Source organism: Mytilus californianus, unplaced genomic scaffold, assembly GCF_021869535.1.
Source record: "Mytilus californianus isolate M0D057914Y unplaced genomic scaffold, xbMytCali1.0.p SCAF_5, whole genome shotgun sequence".
In the NCBI taxonomy this organism is placed as follows: domain Eukaryota; kingdom Metazoa; phylum Mollusca; class Bivalvia; order Mytilida; family Mytilidae; genus Mytilus; species Mytilus californianus.
Genome location: NW_026262701.1, coordinates 121,098,680 through 121,114,761, shown reverse-complemented (window position 1 = coordinate 121,114,761; position 16,082 = coordinate 121,098,680).

The window sequence follows — 16,082 nt, the reverse complement described above, 5'->3', positions numbered from 1 at the left end:
TATTAGTTGTTATTGGCTTTGAACTACCTGTCAGTAACTGCGAGTACTCTCAGATCTGTACTTAGTAGATATAAGAAGATGTGGTATGAGTGCCAATGAGACAACTCTCCATCCAAGTCAAAATTTATAAAAGTAAACCATTATAGGTCACAGTACGGTCTTCAACACGGAGCCTTGGCTCACACCGAACAGTAAGCTATAAAGGGCCCCAAAATTACTAGTGTAAAACCATTCAAACGGGAAAACCAACGGTCTATTCTATATAAAAAACGAGAAACGAGAAACACTTATGAACCACATTAACAAACGACAACTACTGAACATCAGATTCCTGACTTAGGACAGGTGCTTAGTGTCTTTTTTATTGTGGGGATGTATAAGTACCCTGCCACGTCCGGTCTCTGTTTTTGTTAGATGTATTTCTGCTTTGTATCGATCTGATGAATTAAGCCCTTTCAGTGATTTTTATAGTTTGTTCTTATGTTGTACTGTTACACCACTGTCCCAGGTAAGGGGAGGGTATAAAGCCAATGATAATATGAAGTTAGCTATATAGCTGTTGTTTTCACATTGTCATGATTGTAAACCATTTTATATTAACAAATCAAAGCCACGGTGATGCCTATTTTTCATATCAACACGATGAAGAAAGCGAAATATATCTATGTATCTAGTTTTTTTAAACTGATACAATACAAACTTTTAAAGCAGAATCTATCATAACTTGTCGTTGTTTGTCGAATTCTGGACATTCCACAAGAAAATAAATCTCATGTTCAATTGAATTTACAAAATATATAAATTCTTATATACATGTATTTTAAATTTTTTTCTAACGACCCTGCTCAATAGCTCATTTATGAACTCTTATCAATTGTGTAAGGTGTTTACTAGTATTGAACTTCTTTACATTTGATTTAATTTGGTCTAGTAATACGCACACTGTTAGTGTGTATCGCAAAACATGTTCTCTTCCTGAAAATGCAAGTCATATTATGATTTAGATTGCATATTGTTTGCTTGCTGCAAAGTGCTGTGTATTATTTGCAATTCAAAACGATAATAGTCAAGGAATATGTTGTGCAATAAAATCCACAACGACATGGAGAAAACCTGTTCGTGTACATTAATAACTTTGGGTTTTAAATCATTTCAATTCCTTTTCATCTGAGCGTTCATTATGGGGATTAACGCAGAATACAGAATTCAGCCATCAAATATAGTACGTTACGTTTGGCTTTCAAATTGGTTCAACATAATAAAAGGTGAACAATTAGCTCTTGTGTGTATCCTTCCCTAAGGATCGTTTTGGCTTTTTAGCTCAAAATGGTATTATTTGTTTTGCCTGAACATTTGAAATTTCTTTCTTCTTGATTTCATAATGAGGATAAATTGGAAATTAGGAGTGAATTCGGAACGCTTAACATTGGTTAAATAATGTAATATAAATAAGAAGATGTGGTATCCGAAATTTTCACAAGTCTAAATATTGTTCAGGGATGCTTTCGTTTAAAGGAAAAGTTGAAAATCTGAACGTCCTTGTTCATATTTATATTATATCGAATGTTCTCCCCTAATAATGCATCTAATAGTTGCCACTGGACGTTAAACAATTATAAATTCATCCTTCTCATCCTAAGTTTTGTAATAATGTGTAAATCAAACAACTTCATGAAACAATTGCAGATTTATACTGCAGTAAAGAGGCCGAAAAAATGTGAAATAATTGTACACGTAAACCAGTCAATCACATTCCTACGTCACGAATACCTAGCTTTTTCACATGTAAATAAATTATTTTCATTAATCTATTTCAAAATAATAAAATCGAAGGGTTATTTTATAAATAAAATGAATACATTTCATGAATAAAATGGATACTTTCTTTAATTTAAACATATTCTTGTTATGAGTTAATCATGTATTTCCCTTTCAATTCGTTCTTGTCTCCAGTTATGAAGATTGTTTTTCCCTTAAAAAACACATTTTCCTCGGACTATACCCTCGAAACATATAGTTATAACTTTTGTACAATACAACCCATTATCCGAAATACTGTATGAATAAGTGTTCGCAATTATTGAAATCAGGTAAAAAGAAGTATAAATATAGCTCTACTTAAGAACTCAGAAAGTTACAGGCGCGAGTAATACCGATATCTCTTCATTCTAAATGTCCGATAACTTTTCTAACATCACCGAAGAGACATCAATTGTCGAAATCCGGATATCGTGTATTAATTTTTGCACCTTTTGTTTGCGGTATACCATCTTTTCCGCAAGTTAATTGTTTTCTGTTTGGTATCAAATTAATAGTTAAGATCCATTTTGTTACATCTGGTAATCCGTTTATTTGGCAATCGCCAATGGCAGTCAGCAGGGTTTAAGAACATCCGTTGTTCGACCTGCTAGTCAAATGCGTTTTGTTAAAATATACTTTTTCACTTTTTTGGTCTTTTGGAAAATGTTGTTTGTGCTGTATTTAGACCCCTCTACCAAAAATTTGTTTTGCATGCACACGTATAAAAATTGCGGTTTTTATCCAACGCAATCATAGGTTTGAACGTTGTTTTCAATTTAGACTTGTTTATATATATATATATTTTTCATTTTTTGCGAAGTTTCCCTTTAAACATGTTAAATGATCCGCTTTGTGAATAAATTGAAGCAATATGCCAAGTCATATCTTGGCTTTATTGTTTTAAATATTCATGCACAATTATCAGTTTATATTTGGTATGAGGTATACTAGTACGTAAAGAAGTATTTAAGGTACAAAAAAATTTAATTTTCCGGATAAATTTAACGAAATGTTTTAATACGAATTTTTAAAAGTTCGAGACGGAATGATTTTCTAATTGTTTCATTTCAATTTGCTTAACGTCCGGTGGCAAATATTTCATGCATGTTCAGGACGAAATTACTTAGGAGATTCAGTCTTTTGAGAGGACGATTTCTGTATATTGATTGATGTTTGCGAAACGTCCAGTGGCAATTATCAAGCATGCTCAGTTCGCCTAAAAAATCAACTGAAACATTTGGTTCATAAGTCAAGTTAGTTCGGTTTATGGGTCAACAAAGTGAAAATTGTTCTGCAACTAGTCGCGTATAAAGTCTCACATTGTATGTGAATTTATTTTTAGCTCACCTGGCCCGAAGGGCCAAGTGAGATTTTCTCATCACTTGGCGTCCGTCGTCCGTCGTCGTCGTCGTCGTTAACTTTTTACATTTTGAACTTCTTCTAGAGAACCACTGAATGGAATGAATCCAAACATGGCATGAATGTTCCTTATGAGGTGCTGACCAAATGTTGTTACTTTGTAGCCGATCCATCATCCAAGATGGCCGCCAGCAGGGGACTTCGTTTAACATAGGACCATATGGACAATTCATACAAATGTCTTCTTTTAGAGGACCACTGAATGGATATCCAAACATGGCATGAATGTTCCTTATGAGGTGCTCACCAAGTGTTGTTACTTTGAAGTCGATCAATCATCCAGGATGGCCGCCAGAGGGGGACTTCGTGTACCATAGGACCCTATGGGAAATACATACAAATGTCTTCTTTTAGAGAACCACTGAATGGAATGAAACCAAACATGACATGAATGTTCCTTATGAGGTGTTGACCAAGTGTTGTTATTTCAAAGCCGATCAATCATCCAAGATGGCCGCCAGAGGGGGACTTCGTTTAACATAGGACCCTATGGGAAATACATACAAATGTCTTCTTTTAGAGAACCAATAAATGGAATGAAATAAAACATGGCATGAATGTTGCTTATGAGGTGTTGACCAAGTGTTGTAACTTTGTAGTCGATCAATCATCCAAGATGGCCGCCAACGGGGGACTTTGTATAACATTGGACCCTATGGACAATACATACAAATGTTTTCTTTAAGAGAACCACTGAATGGAATGAAACCAAACATGGCATGACTGTTCCATATGAGGTGCTGACCAAGTGTTATTACTTTGAAGCCGATTCATCATCCAAGATGGCCGCCAGAGAGGGACTTAGTTTAACATAGGACCCTATGGGAAATACATACAAATGTCTTCTTCTGGAGAACCACTGAATGGAATGAAATAAAACATGGCATGAATGTTCCTTATGAGGTGTTGACCAAGTGTTGTAACTTTGTAAGCGATCCATCATCCAGGATGGCCGCCAGCAGGGGACTTCGTTTAACATAGGACCCTATGGGAAATACATACAAATGTCTTCTTTTAGAGAACCACTGAATGGAATGAAACCAAACATGGCATGAATGTTCCTAATGAGGTGCTGGCCAAGTGTTGTTACTTTGTAGCCAATCAATCATCCAAGATGGCTGCCAGCGGGGAACTTAGTTTAACAAAGGATCCTATGGACAATACATACAAATGTCTTCTTTTAGAGAACCACTGAATGGAATAAAAACCAAACATGGCATAAATGTTCCTTATGAGGAGCTGACCAATTGTTGTTACTTTGTAGCCAATCAATCATCCAAGATAGCTGCCAGCGGGGAACTTAGTTAAACAAAGGACCCTATGTGAAATACATACTAAATTTTTCTTTTGAAGAACCACTGAATGGAATGAAACCAAACATGGCATGAATGTTCCTTATGAGGTGCTGACCAAGTGTTGTTACTTTGTAGCAAATCCATCGACCAAGATGGCTGCCAACGGGGGACTTAGTTTAACAAAGGACCCTATGGGAAATATATACAAATGTCTTCTTCTAGAAAACCGCTTAATGGATTGAAAAAAAACATGGTATGAATGTTTCTTTGAGGTGCTGACCAAGTGTTGTTACTTTGTAGCTGAATTGTCATCCAAGATTTCTGCAAGCAGGGGGAGTTAGTTTAACATGGGACCCTATGGTAAATACATACAAATATTTTCTTCTAGAGAACCACTGAATAGTATGAAACCAAACATGACATGAATGTTCCTAATGAGGTGCTGACCAAGTGGTGTTACTTTGTAGCTGAACCATCATCCGAGTTGGCCGCCAGCAGGGGACTTAGTTTCACATAACACCCTATGGGAAATACATACAAATGCTTCTTCTAGAGGAGCACTGAATGGAATGAAACCAAACATGGCATAAATATTCCTTATGAGGTGCTGATGAAGACCTTAATACATGTATCTTTATAGATTGAGATATACTGTAAACTGCAAAAATATCAAGAAAAGAAGATCTACACATAAGTCAATATGAGCAAAATTGTCAATTGTCATCTTATAGTGCTTATAAAGTCATTTTCTACAATTTCAATGAATTTATTTATAATTTCTGTAAACCTTATAAAAGTCTTCTGCTTTTGATTAAATTATGGGGCCAATATTAAACCAAATTTGGCCTCAATCATTATTAGGGTATCTGTTATGATTTTAATCTATTTTTAAAAGATTGATAAAACAAAATTGGATCAGGTGAGCGACACAGGCTCTTAAGAGCCTCTAGTTAGGACTCTTTTACGTGACTCCTGCACGATATTCCCAAAACACATTCGTATAACCAATTTTCACTTTATAAAGTTCCATATTAATATTTTTAGCCTTTTCCTATGTGAACCAACTTTTTGCACCAGTAACAAATATTACAACTTTAACGGTATGGGTTTTACTCATTGTTGAAAGGCCTAACGATGACCTAAATTTGTTAACCTCTATGGTGGAGAGTTGTCTCATTGGCAATCATACCACATCTTCTTATTTTCATATTTAACAGATTTGAAAGTAAATTGACTTTCAACAAGTCTAAACTGTTTACGGAATAGATTCAACAATTTCAACATTTTCACGGTCGGTGTTTTTATTTAATAATTTTTTTTTTTCAAATAAATACTGTTTTATTTGACGTTGATAGTAAAAATATTTTTCAACCTAAAAAATAAGATATATCGATTGGAATGATGTAAACAATGCATACTTTCTGTTCCTTTTACATTCGTCCCTCTATTGACTATTAAATAACGAACACAAAATAAGAAAACAGACAAAGAGAACAAGTAAATATACGGGATTACTTAAATGTGACGCTCAAAAAGTGACAAATTAAGCAAGAACAGAAATTTCAATAATAATTTTACCACCAGAATTCTCGTTTTATTTTTAGCAATTATTGTGAGATACCAACATTACTTAAATGACACTAGTTTTCGTATCAGTTATCAACATTCTTTCTTATCTAGAGCTACTGCATGTGGACAAGTTAAAATGGAAAGAGTTCCATATGGTACCCCACGGAATAAAATGTAAAACATTATTGTGTTCTTTTAGTATGGTGGGGGTGCCATATGGAACTCTTACCTCAATAATTATAAGTTACTTAGTTTACATATGTATTTGTTATTAATTCCTTTTAATGATTTTTAATTGTAAATATTTGTTGGAGGTATATCATTTGACTAAAATCGATAACGTTTGGAACGGATATTGACGATAGATAAACGGAGTTGCTTTTCTGCTTGAGTGATTAACCTTACAAAAAGGTGGACACTTTAAAGTTTAAAAGGACTTACTAGCAGTTTGATTTCGTTTAACGTGGCGTGGCTAATTAGTTTGACGTAGCTTAATCCTTTCTTAAAATAACTTAAATCACCGCAAGGGAATCTATTTGACTGGTTTTAAACTGATTTGAATTGAATTAAATTAAATTGAAAAACGGTTTTAATTTCTGTCTATTTTATTTAAATATTCAGTAATCTTTTTTTTAAATAGGGTTAATACCTTTTTGGCCGATCAATCTAAATTCTGGTAGTAGCGCCGAAAACTTGGTCTGTAGGTCTCGGTTTCTTTTACTGGCCTTTGTCGTCTTCTTCTTTTTCTGTTCCTCCCTCCGCCTCCATACCTTGCCCTGCGGTCTCTGCCTCCCCCAGGTGCTCATCCCCTTGGAGCCCAACCTTCTTTTTGGGTTCTACCGCATCCCCTCCCCAACTACCTTAGAAGGGTCCTCGAGCTCATGCAGCTCCTAGTCCGCCACCATCTTTTAGTATCCGAGCCTGTAAATTTCTACACCAATATGGGACTTCTCTATCGGTACACAGCCTAAACCGGTCATAATGTGCCACCATCATAGCTTTTCTCATTTTTACCCTGTTCAGGTATGGCGTGAGGCTCTCCACTAGTATCCCTGGACCTTTCCATAAAGGAGATAACTTTCTACACTTGCCCTTTACCGTTGCGGTATCCAGCTGATACACTAGGGCCCGTGACACCTGTTGACTTTAACCTTCACGTAGTCCCTTTTTAGGCGTTCTTGAGCCGTTTTTAAGTTAGCCCGGGCTAGTTCATGGGCCCCCGAATTGCCCCCTCTAAATCGGCTACATACTGGTCCATATCCCCTAAGTCTTTCCCCTTGAGCCTATTAAACATTAAATCGGCTGGCTAATTAACCTCCCGTCCAAGCATGAGACGATTAGGAGTGAGTGCTGTGATTTTACTAACTATTGCTCTTGAGACCTCCAGCTAATTGTGGGAGGAAGATATTCCAGGACTTCTGATTTTCCCCCCAAAAAGCATCGTACTGAAGCCATCAGGGTCCGGTTGCACCGCTCTACTTGCCCATTTGAGGAGGGGTGGTATGGGGTGGTCCTACTCTTATGGATATGGAGTAGGTCACACATAGCTTTAAACAGATGAAACTAAAAGTTCCTTCCCGGGTCTGTTAACACCTGGATAGGGCTTCCAAAACGTGAAGAGAATTCGTTAGTCGCTGCCCGGGCTGTTTATTCTGCACCCTGGGCAGGGAGGAGGATAAATTCCACTCATTTCGTAAACTGATCTATCATCATAAGGATGTGTTCATTTCTTCGCTCCGTCTTGGGGAGGGGTCCACAAAGTCCGAATGGACCCTTTCCATTGGCGCCCCCGCATGATGCTTCCCCATGGGATGACGGTTTGTCCGTGTAGCCTTCTTGTTTTGGCTACACTTTGCACAACTTGTTACATAATTTTACGCTTCCCTTTTCATTCCTCTCCAGCAATACACTGATTTAATTCTTTAGTACGTTCGGTCCACCCCTTGATGGCCAGCTGCAGAAATGTCATGGGACAGCCCAATCAGCTGTTGTTGCATTTTTTGGGGAATAATCATCAACAGCACCTTTACCTTCAGTCCATATGGCAAGCTGGTCCCCAATTCTAGACACAGAGACCCGGGATATGTGCACCACCTGCTTTTTTGGTTAATACTAACTGCAGATTTTTTCGCCAATGATATTGACAGTGAACTGCCCCCAATTTTGTTGCGCCCTGGTGCAGTAAGTTTACCCCCCACACGGCAATTCCTCAAGACCCAGTCCCTAGTACTCTGGGCAAGGGCTCTACTGAGGCAAGCGGGACAAGACATCAGGATTGGGATGTTTCGCCCCGTGCCGGTATTTGATTTCAATATCAAATTGACTGATTTCCTCCACCCATTTAGCCAATTGCCCCTCCTGAGGTTCCTTAAAGTTTGTCAGCCATGTGAGGCTGCTGTGGTCGGTACGGACCAAGAACCGCCTCCCCTGCAAATAGTGGGGTGAGTGTAAAACTACCATATGAAATGTCCTTTGCATCCCCCCCCGCCCCCCACCGGACCTGCAACAGCTCTGCCCCTATAGCCTTATCAGAGGCATCAGTGTCATATATAAAAGGGTCTGTGGCATCGGGCAATGATAGAACATGTGCTGAAACCATAACCTCCCTGAGTGTGTCAAAGGAATCCTGTTGCTCCACTCCCTAGGAGTATGGCCGTTTTTCAGTCAAAGCTTGCAGGGGTAAGGCAAGGTAAGTATACCCTTTAATGAAAGCCCTATGATCATTTGCAAACCCTAGAAACCGTTCCACTTCTTTAGAGTTACGAGGTCTAGGCCAATTTTTCACATCCTTTACATATCCTGGGGCAATTTCCATCCCATCCACCACCCTCCCCAGGAACTCAACCTTACGTCTAAAACGGTCGCACTTCCTGGGCTTAAGTTTGAGACCATACGTTCGAAACCGTTGGAACACAGCTCGCAGATTTGCCAGGTGGTCCCCAAAATCCCTCCCGAGGACCAATATGTCGTCCAGGAATGCCAGCACTACCCTCCATGTTCATCCCCTAAGTACAAGGCTTATAAGTGACTGAGGCGTTGCATAGCCCAACGACCATGCGGGCAAACTCAAATAACCCATACTTAGTGAGAAAGGCTGTTTTGGTTCGGTCCTCCTGCCTAATTTTTACCTGCCAATACCCTGAATTGGCGTCCAGCTTAGAGTACCAAATACTACCTGCAAGGGTGTCCACGCAATCCTCTACTTATGGTAAGGGGAATATGTCCAGGGAACAAGCCCCGTTGACTCTTCTATAGTCCACACACCACCGAACACTGCCATTCCTCTTCCGTATTTATACAAGGGCTGAGGCGAACCCCAAAGGAGTAAGTCGCATTCGCTGTTTAATTGGGGTGATCTCCCGTGTCAATTCTGTGCTCAAGAGCAGTGAAATGCCCCAAGTAAAAATCGCTACAGGCAAACACATCCTGAAATCCTTGTAACAAGGAACATACGGACTCCTCTTCCCCCTTTGGACAGATCCCCGCAGGACCTCTCAAACATATCTTGCAAGTACTATGGCAACTCCTTTCCTTGGAGATTTCAGCTACCCCCACCTTGCATACCTCAGGTCCCCCTCTTCAACTTATTGTGCATTGGCCAGTACGTCCCCTTTGATGATTCCTAAAGGGCCATCCGAGCGGTTGATTACACACAACACCGGGTCTTGGCCCACCTCATATTATGTCCTGGATATAAGAAGATTGCCCTGGGCCTTTGCCTGAATGATATATTCCAGTCCCATGGGCTCTGTCAACATCCCCACCACTCTTTTTACCGAGTTTGCTGAAACTTTACAAGACCCCAAGACATCTGCATAACCTATCCATGGATGAATAGTCGATCCTTTTTTAGGTCAAGTGAGATGCTTTGTTTTTTAAGGGAGTCTATTCCCAATAGCATATCATCCCCGATTGGCGCCACATATATGTCACAGGTGAACCCTTGTGTGCCCAACTCTAACTGAAAAGGTCCTCCTACAAAACCATTCATCTGCAGGCCTCTTCCCGCGGTGTTCATTACCACCTTTTAAGGATTAGGGTCGCCTCTTTTAAAATCTTATACAGCTCCTCATATATTAAGGTAGCCTGAGCTGCTGTGTCAACTACTGCATTTATAGGGTGCCCTTTGACAACACCCGGAACCCGATACATGGTACCACTAGTTAACTGTCTAATTGTTACCATCTCTTTCCGCCCTCCTCTATTAGATCCCCTTCAAGGTCACTTTGATGACTATCTCTCTTCCTCTCCTGACTCTTCATCCTGTGACTCATTTTCCTGTGTCTTAATGGGATTGAGCATGAGGGACTCACTAACAGAAACTTTCTCTTGTAATATCGTTTGCCCCAGACCTGTGTCCTTGTAAGTCGACCCGTTGGAGTTTAACGGACCTTTGGTGTCCTCAAAAGTAACTTTCGTGCCCCCTGGTTTAGGAGAACTTGCTCGCAAGAACTTAGGGCATTCCCTTTTAAAATGGCTTACCTCACCGCAGTGGAAACAGCCACCCCCGGGGGACCGGGGGAGGGACTCCGAGATGCCGGACAAGCATTGTTTCTGACAGCAAAGGATAACCCCAGATATGTTTTTATTTGTGGAATTGCTGTGACACTTACTCTTTTAAATCTCTGAAATTGCAGTGTGCTTCTACTGCTGAAGAACAATATGCTTTGTATGAATAATCTCAAGTTGGAGTTTCCCCAATAAATGGTATTTAGAGTTTACACCAATTACTTTATATTTCGGGTTCACACAATTCCCTACAAGGGCTCCGCGAACAGCAAAGTATGAAAACCCCCCAAAAACTACAATTCGTGACTGAAACACAGCCACGAATAAAGTAAAATAACAACAATACCGAACTCCAATGAAAGTTTAATTCGGAAGGTCCTTTATAAAATGGCAAAACCAAAAGCTCTAACACATCAAACGAATGGAAAACAATTGTCATATTCCCGACCCGGCACAGGTAGCTCCCCATGAATCCCGAAGTTTATCCCTATTAATTCCCTCCCAAATTGACTATCCCTTTGACTATTGATAAATTAGGCAACCTGTCAGGGTTCCCCTAATCCAAAATGGGTGATGATGTTACGGCCCTTTTAAAAGTTTTCGTCTCGAAAAATTTAACTCCCCGAGTTATTTCAAACCGAAAACGACTGCTCGCAGCTCCAATGTAAGCTTTTTATGAACTTACCTTAGCTTTATTATTGTTCTGGCTGAGGTTTTCCGTGCTTAGAACTTCAAAGACAGGACGTGGTTTGTTGTACATTATGGTGTTGCTATCAATTCTATCTGTCCAGAACGAGTCTCCGCCTCCGGCTCTGTTAGCCTTGGTTCTCCGCCATTGGAGCACCGCCTCCTAAGCAAGAGGTACAACAGGACTAACAATCCTCATCTTGCAACACCTCTCCGTGGATACAATGAAGATTTTGGGTTCGGAAATTGGGAACTGCGACACCATATGATTGCAATGCCAAAATTGATTGTATAGGTATTTTAACTAGTCCGTCATATAGCTCGTTTAATGTTATAAATATTTTTAAACTCTATCTGCTCCTCGACGTATACATTACCAACTCTCCATGATGTCTTTTTTTTATTACCTTCTGCCAATTATTCAAAAGCCGTTGTTTATTCGTCTACCCCATTCAAAACTTAATTCTCTGTAGAACTTATTGTTTGGAATTCATTGTTACAAAACTCCATTCAGACCAATACATACTTACAGCTATCATCTCGGATATTGCAAGTCACCGACTTTTCAGACCGGGTTGCATTGGAAAAGATGATTAGGAAAAAAGATCCTGTCTTAAACTTTCCTTTGTCAACAAAGTTCTCGATGCCAATATCCTTCATCATAGATCTGTCCTCCCTACTTTAAAGACCAGTCTGTGCTTATCATCTCTTATACCGATACCAAACCAATTGCAACTTCAATTCTCAATTACAAACACGTGTTGTATGATCTCAATTTTGACGACTTCAAGTCTAAACCTCCTGATTGCATCTGTGCTAGCTCCCCATTTATATAAATTCCTATTGGCCACGTTATTACTGGCGACATGAACATTGTCAATACCACCTCTCGACGAAATGTATTATCCAAAGGCCCTATATATCGTGAGTCTAAATCCATTAATTGGAAACACAACTATAAAATACTGATGGATTCAGTCGAGGATAATGCCAGACAATAGGCTTAACGCGAAAAAGGAGACGTAGATACTCTTTCCGAATGTGTTAAGGATGTGAGGTCGATGATACAAATTAAAACTAAAAAACTGAATGGGCCTTTGAATACACATACTACATCGATCTTTGAAGACCCAAATGTTGCTCAGCACCTGTCCTACCACCATGACAAATATTTTGTTGTCACCGCAGATAAAGCCCCAAACAACGTTTTTGTTTGTAAATCATATCCCCTAAAAGGTGACTGGGGAATAGAAATGTGGTCACTCGTGGTCTCCTTCTGACCGACAGTAAAACACTTCCCAAAGTGGGGCGTAAAAGTATGCAGTCACGTCCGGTCAGAATGGAAACGTTAAATCCGATGCATCGGGTAGACAGAGTGCCACGCTCTCTGAACATTAGGAATCCTTGCAACAATCCGTTGAGGGACCCGTGGGTGGGCTGTTGCAAGGCCTAAAGTCTCTACATATCCAATATACCTTCATTTTTACAGTGGTAGTCTAAACTTCTCCGACCTTTATCCTGTACGACCTCTATTACAGGACCTACCTATTGTATTTATTGTTAATTTATTGTTAATTTGTTCTTGTCCGGAACATGCATGCAATGTTTGCCACTGAAATTGAGGCAACCAACAATCAATCATGTAAATCACATTTGATATACTGCTTGATAAAGTACTTAGGTATAGACGATTCATATATGTTGTGTTTTGCGTCCTTTGGTATCTTTCGCCTCTCTTTTATATAACTCCACGACACTTACCAAGAATGCAATCCTGAATAATCATAGGTCTGTTATATGTTTCTTTGAAATTTCAATTAAAGACGAAGAACTGGATCTTCCTTCATTGTATTTGATACTTAAATTACATAAGTGTCCTAACAAACAACGTTATATTGCTGGGTCTTCCAAGTGCTCCACGAAACCTCTATCTAAATTATTGACATCAGCAATCAAAGCAGGGTCTTAACGTTAATGTGAAAATACCTGCTCTACGGGCGGCATGAATCAAGGGTGGATTCCTAAAAATTTAAAAGATCTGTTAGAGTTCATACAATCTTAGTTTCTGAAACTGACTTGATTTACAACATATTTGTTTTGTTTGGATGACGTTTTTTTTCGTGTGTGACAAACAATCGGCATTTCCATGGGAACCAACTTGTTCCTTTATTCCTATGAGGCTGACGTCATACAGTATCTTCTTATGAATAATGAAAAGAAATTGGCATTATCCTTTAACTTCACGTTCCGCTATATAGATAATGTTCTCTCACTAATTAATTCAAAGTTTTTTGGACTATGCTGAACGCATCTATCCCATCGACCTTGAAATAAAGGATACTACAGATACAGTTAAATCTGCCTTATATCTTGACTTACATATAAAAATAGACAATGGGGGTTGGTTGAAGACAAAACTTTATGACAAAAGAGATGATTTCAGCTTTCCTTTTGTGAACTTTCTATTTCTATGTAGATAAATTACAGCAGCACCTGCCTATGGTGTATATATCTCCCTGGTATTACATTATACCAGAGTTTGCATTTTTCAATATGATTTTTTGATAAAGGGTTGCTGCTTACAAGGAAGTTTTGAACAAAGAGTTCCAAGTTGTAAAGTTGAAATAATCCCTTCGAAATTATACGACTGCCATCACGAGTTGGTTGGCCGATATAGAAAATCTGTTTCACAGATTACGACAGATATGTTTTAATTGTCCTCTTTTCCTCGAATATAACCTACCGAGTTAGACTGATCACCGAGTTTGTACTTTCATGAGCAACATGATGAGTGCCACATGTTGAGCAGGATCTGCTTACCTTTCTGGGGCACATGAAATCACCTCCGGTTTTGATGGGGTTTGTGTTGCTCAGTCTTTGGAATTATATGTTGTGTTTTCTGTACTGTTTGTCTTTTCGTCCTGTTTCTTTTTTGCATTGGATTGTCAGTTTGTTTTCGACATAAGAATTTGAATATCCCTTTGGTATCTTTCGCCTCTCTTTTCTAATATACAAAAGAATAAACGAAAAAGATATATAATATACATAAAAAAGGACAACCGTTGAAATAAAGGCTTCTTACTTGAATCAGGCACACACAGAATGTGGCGGGTTAAACATCCACACACAAATCTAGCATAACCATAAAAGACAGAAAGTACAGATATGTTAGTAATCGCAGTTACTGGAAGCTAGTTCAAAGCGATTGACAAATATTTAAAAAATTACATATCTAAGACTGAAATATCAATAAGTACATATCTAACATCCAATGAATTTAGTGTACAAATGTCATTTATAGTCCGAGAAAAAAATGACCTTATACAATGCCACAATATAAGTATCGACTGAATGTTTGACCGTGAATGTACATATGTGTATAACAATAATATTTAGTGGGCTTTTATTTATTGATAACAAAATCAAATTTTATACTGATAAAAAAGATTATTCAAAGATCTAATTACAGCTTTGAATTTATAACCTTTAGTTTATTTAAAGGATCGGTAAGTTTACCCGGATCTTGTCCATTTAAGGGCTCGGTTAAAACATCACCGTTTAAATTAGGATGTGCTATCCCATTTGTAGTAAGTATTCTAAAATTACAGCAAAACTTTGAAACCAGATCTTTGTCTTTTTATCTATGAAAGAATTTAGCAAAGATTTTAAGTAATGTGTGGTAACGAAATCTTTGACTTAGTAATTTACCAGTAAAACATAGCTTACGTTCATTGAAATCCAAAACGTCACTATAGACACGGACATAACGAACTAGATGGGATATATAAACATCGTAAGATGGTTCCAAATAAAAAAGGAGAATTAACAATTGGGAACGAACAATTGTCCGTTTTTTCTTAGTATTTTTATGGTGTTTCCCGTGTAAAAGTGCAATATATCTAAATCTAGGTTAAGACAGTTATGTTTGTTTATATTGAATTTTAGTAAGTTCCTTTGGGTAAATGACGGCAGTATATTTAGAATATTCTTGATTAATTAACGAAAAAAATATCATCAAGATAACGGTAAGTGTTGTTGAATTTATCAATTAAATGGTATTAAGACAGGTCTTTATTGAGTTTGGCCATACATTGTGATTAATACCAGTACAGGAATACTTCTGTTATTGAAGGGCGCGATTGGTGCCCATAGTAATACCTACAACCTGTTGATACACTTTATTGCCGAAACGCACATTAAAGTTGTCAAGGAAAAAGTTTACGGCTAAGGTCATTTCATCACACCTCCAGTATGTATATCTAGCATATTTACCTTTCTCATTTTTCAAGGCTTTAGATGAGTTGCAGCAAATAAATTTGCAATAAGATTTTTCAAAAGACAACCTAATTTAAAATTGAAACTTTTATTTGATAAGATTGTGTGAAATTTAGGTAACCTTTTCATAAGGAACCGTCAAAGGTTCAGAAGAGGCCTTAAGCTGAGATGTGGTAATTTTATGATTGTATACTATATGAATATTTGTGTAGCGCACGGCCCTGAATGTAGAAGAATTTATAATTTCATCCTTGAAAACGTCCGTGTAGTATTCATGTCATACCACCACCACATTGTTGGCTGTTTTGTAGGCCGGTACGAACACAAACCGCTTTGCGAGTACTTAAAGTTTGTTTCTTATTCTAGATATAGACAATATTGGTATAAATATTTTTTTTGTTATCAGTTAATTAAAACCATTCTAAATATTACACATATGTACTTTCACGGTACTACAATCTGTCGATACCTATAGTTTGGCATTGCACAAGGTCGAGTTTTTCTCTGATTGTTAATGACATCTTTACA